The following is a 5,036-nucleotide window of genomic DNA, read 5'->3' on the forward strand; positions in this document are numbered from 1 at the left end:
CAGACACTTAACCGACTGAGCCACTCAGGCGCCCCTGTACCTGATTAAATTTAAAACACATCCTTTTATTTTTCAAAATGTGCTTTCTCTTCGCTCCATGCCTAAGACTTGATTTTTTCCCCCCTCAAGCCTCAGCCCTTTCTTCTTCTTCCCCAATGTCACCAGTTAATATCATACTATTCTTTCACTAATTGGGTCTTGATTCGACACTCCCATGTCTCTAGGCCTCGCAGACCAGATAAACTTCTCTGGGTTGGCAGAAGCAGAGAGAAAGGAGAAGAGATCAAGATACTGACATGTTGTGTGTGTCCTCCAGATGGGCCCTTGCTGCCTATCCCCAGTCCTTGGTAAATTCCCCACTCCCACTTCTGGACCCGAGGTGGGAGCAATACAACCCGAACAGATGTGAATACTGTGGGCCTTTGATGTCTGTCCCATTTCCCATGTTTGGATTGGGTTAAGGGATGAGGTAAGAGAGGAGTAAATACTATTAACAAAAAAGTATATTAATTAGTCCTTCAAATATCATCGCGACCCGACAGGAACCTGGGTAGTGGGGACAGAATGCCAGGAGCAGCTGAGGAAGGGCTGCATTTAAGGGACAGGCAGGGGATCAGTGAGGTGCAAAGAGGAGGACTGGATAGAGCCAAGAAGGGTGTGGAGGACGCCCCCGGGTGGGATGTGTTTCAAGAGGACAGCACAGTCTATCTCGAGCGTTTTCTCAAATCAGGGCCGATTTCCTTACTTTGAGACTAGACTTACTTTTGATGCTTTTAAGATAAGGAATGAGATGAAAGTTTCAGAAACTAAAAGGAAGACCTGTCAAAGGGTTGTTATGCTGCCTCTTCACTCTGCCCCAATCGTATTTGCAACTAAATTGCCCATCCGGTTTCAGTCCTGGGCAGCCCTGGCTTGCGCTGCTCGGTTCTCTCTTTACCGCGCATGCCGCGGTGCCGCCTTGAGAATCCACTGCAGCATTCCGGAAACCACACGCGGGGGAGCTGCTCCCGCCAGTGACTCAGCATGGCGGGGGTACTGGAGCTGGGGGCGGGGAGCCTCCCCAAGTCGGGGGACTCCAGCCGGCCGCCTCTGCGCTGGGCTCTGTGCCGGCAGAGACCTTCTCTGAGCTGCACGGTGCTCTGAGGCTCACACACCCACCGTGCCACCCCCCCCTCCCCAGTCCTGCTGCCGCTTCTCTTTGCCTCCCGGGGTGTCAGGCCTGCATGGCAGTGGGAGGCCCTTCCCTGCCCACTCCTGCTACCTTCTCCCTTTTGCTTCACAGACTTTTCTCGCACTTGAATTCTATCTTAGCATATGCTTCGTGAAGGACTTGAACTGGCACAAGATCTTTATGAAAAAAGTTCCTTCTTTTTTCCAAATGTCTGTGCATTCTTGGACACATCTCCTCCTCCCCCAACCCTTCCATGAGAGAACAGACCCGGCGAATGTTGTCTATCATGCTGAGGGTCAACTTCAAAGAGGGAGAAATGCTTTGAGTCTTTTTAATGACCTCTTTTAGGCTGGACTTTAATTTGGAACATGGAGGGTTTGTTTGTTTGTTTGTTTGTTTTTACAAGATCTTGGCATGCACTGCATATTTCATCTGTTGCCCTGTCTTTAAGCATTCTTCTTTGCTTCAAGATAACAAAAAATCATTCACAATCTGCTATTCTCTTGTAGCCCATAAGAAAGAAGAAAAAAATCATAATATGGTGAGTGCCAGAATATTGCTTTAGGTCCCTCGGATCTCTTACAACGCGGGCTAACCCTGTCAAATACCTCTGAAAGATCCATAGGCTCAGAACCGAGCCAGGTGTCCTTGCATTGTGTGCTCATGTCAGTTCAGTTTTGGGAAGATAAAGGCACAGAAGCCAGGCTGAGCAGGGTCAAGATGGTAATGGGAAGCGAAGTGGACACTTCAGGAAATTTGATTGAGAAGGAAAGTGCTTCACTTATTTGGTCAAGAGAGGCTTTTCTGGGGCGCCTGGGTGGCTCAGTCAGTTAAGTATCTGCCTTCGGCTCAGGTCCTGATCTTGGGGTCCTAGGATCAAGCCCCGCATCAGGCCCTGTGCTCAGGGGTGAGTCTGCTTCTCCCTCTGCCTCTGCCCCTTCCTTGTCCACCCTCCCATCCTCTGCCCTGCGCTTGTGCTCTATTTATTTGACAGAGAGAGAGAGAGGGAGAGAGAGAGAGCATGTGCACAAGTAGGCAGAGCCGCAGGCAAAGGCTTTTCTTTTTATCATCCTCCTCCCTGCCTCTCCCCCTCCCTTTTTCCATCCTTCCTTTTCCTTTTCCCCTTTTTCTTCTAATCCATCTTCCTGTTTTCTAAAAAAAAAAAAAAAAAAAAAAAATCCAAGGTAAAATAATATTTGGAAAAAATTTCAAACACTGGGGAAATATATGTTGTTAGACGTTCCTCATAATTCTACCCTCTGGGAAGCAGGAGTTCTCAATATCGGTTGCATATTAGAATATCTAGAGAGATACTTGAGCCTGATGTCAAGCCCACAGCCCATGTCAAAAACATGGCACCCAGATATCAGCATTCTTTAAGATTCTCTAGGTGGTTCCACTACACAGTCACGGTTGAGAACCACTGTTCCAGGACTTTGCTACTCCAAGTGTAGTCTGTAGACCAGTGGCATGAGCATCAGCATTTAACAGAATCTCAGCTCTGCATTTTAACAAGATCCCTTGATATTTCATATGCACTATAAAAATAGAGAAGCACTTTCTATAGAAAAATCATAAAAAGCAATAAGGAAGACTTTTTTTTTTTTTTTTTTTTAAGGTGGCATTGATTCATGCTTATAGACTGAGAGGAAAAAGCGATAAAGGGGAAAAAATAGAAAGTATAAAACAGGATGTCATAATTGGTAGGGGATTATCCCAGAAGTGGTGGGAGGGATAGAGCTGACAGCCTGTTGGGAAAAATGAACTTTGAAGAGGAAAGGGTATTTGTCATCTTATGACCCTGGAAGGAAGGATGATAGACTTACAAGCAGATCTGAGGGCGGGGACAGCAGCTGCCTCCTGATGGCTTTTGTTTTCTGCTTTCCTCTGGGAAGAAAGAGGAGAGGTCATCTGCTAAAAATGAAGGGGGCAAAGAGGACTAATGGCTACTGAACACTCACTTTGTGTCACACAGTATTGTGTTTTGTTTTTTTTTTTAAGATTTATTTATTTATTTGAGAAGGGGGAAGGGGCAGAGGGAGAAGGGGAGAGAATCTCAGGCAGACTCCCCGATGACTCTCTCTACCCTGAGATCATGACCTGACCCAAAATCAAGAGTCGGTTCCTTAACTGACTGAGCCATCCAGGCGCCCCTCACACAGTGTTTTACATACAAAAATCATATGTAATCCCTCCAACAGCCCTATGACGATTCTGTTATCCAGATGGGGACATTGATGAGGAAAAACATCTGTAAACATCTGTCCTGAGGTTCCTTCTCTATGTCTTCACTCCTTGGGTGACATGACTCAGTCTCCGGACTGTAAATGTTATCCACACGACCTCTAGTCCCTGATCTGTGCTACAAACTCCCCCCAGTTGTCAACTTGACCTTTCTAAAATGGTGCCTGCCTGATGGGTATCCCAAACTAGGCAGAAGAGAACTCATCCCAAAGCTGCACCCCAGCCTGGACCGCACTCACCATAATAAAGCTGAAAAGCCAGGACTTCTCCTGGTGGTGCTTCCTCCCCTCCCTTTACCCGTCCCAGGTCACTAAGGAGTCTTGTCAACTTGATCTCCCTAGTATTCTGAGTCCCTGCACTTGGCTAACATCTCCAGTGTTACTGGGCCAGCCTAAGCCACCGTCGCCTCCTGCTGGGCCAACCGCCCTCTCCTCCCTTACCATTGACTCCCTCTGACCTGTTCTCTGCCTCTCAGCCAGAGTGAGGTGTGTGAGTGTACGTGGCCATTTAAAATCATACCCACAATCAGGGTGGTATAACCACCCCATCACAGCTGCTCCAAGAGTGATCAATCCTTTGCCAATCTTGTTTTACCGATGTTCACACCTTCACATTTTTCTTTCTTTTTTTTTTTAAGTCTTTAAAAGCAAATCCAAGATATTCATGTCATTTCAATCATAAATATTTCAGTGGATAGCTCTCATGGAGAAGGATTTTTAAAAGAACTAGAAGCAGAATGATGATTGCATTCTTAGTGCCCAGTGTGCTGTCCAAGTTTATATATTTTATTGCATTTAGCCTTCACAGTGGTTTTGTGGGGTGGGCATTGCTAGATGATTTTACCTACAAGAAAACGTAGATTTAGAGAGTAAGGGACTTGCCCAGAGGGCTGAAATTTGAATCGGGAGTCCTTAAATTCCATGGTGGTCACCCTTCCCACCTAGTCCCTGTTCCTCTTTCCTACGTGTGAGGGCTTCTGTCCTCATTCCTTAGTGCCTTGCATCTTGTGATCTTGCACTACTGTAAGAAAAGAGAAAATAAAAATGGGAACAATCCATATATTTTCATCGCTGAAAAAACAAAACCAAACCCATATAGTTTCAGATTTTCCTAAATATTTTCCTCCCAAAATTTAGGAAAAACATCATTATGCTGCCATCTTCTGGATCTTTTGAAATCTAACACATCAACAATGATACAGACCATTTAAAACCAGTTCTGTCCCGCTCTTTCTAATCTAGGGCTGACATACTAAACTGTGTATAATTAAAAGTATTTCTTTAGTTAATTGGAAAATTCTTTAAAAACTTAATACCTATCAAATAGGAAGTCTAAAGGTATATGTATTCTAAAAGTATTTCTTTAGTTAATTGGAAAATTCTTTAAAAACTTAATACCTATCGGGGGCGGAGCAAGATGGCGGAGGAGTAGGAGACCTGGATTTCGTCTCCTCTCAGGAATTCAGCTGGATAGGGATCAAACCATTCTGAACACCTACAAACCCAACAGGAGATCGAAGAAAGGAATAGCAACAACTCTCTGAACAGAAAAGCAACCACTTTCTGGAAGGTAGGACGTGCGGAGAAGTGAATCTGAGGCGATATTTGGGAGGATAGACGGC

This window comes from Leptonychotes weddellii, chromosome 7 (genome assembly GCF_054177405.1).
Source record: "Leptonychotes weddellii isolate Sample4059 chromosome 7, ASM5417740v2, whole genome shotgun sequence".
NCBI lineage: Eukaryota > Metazoa > Chordata > Mammalia > Carnivora > Phocidae > Leptonychotes > Leptonychotes weddellii.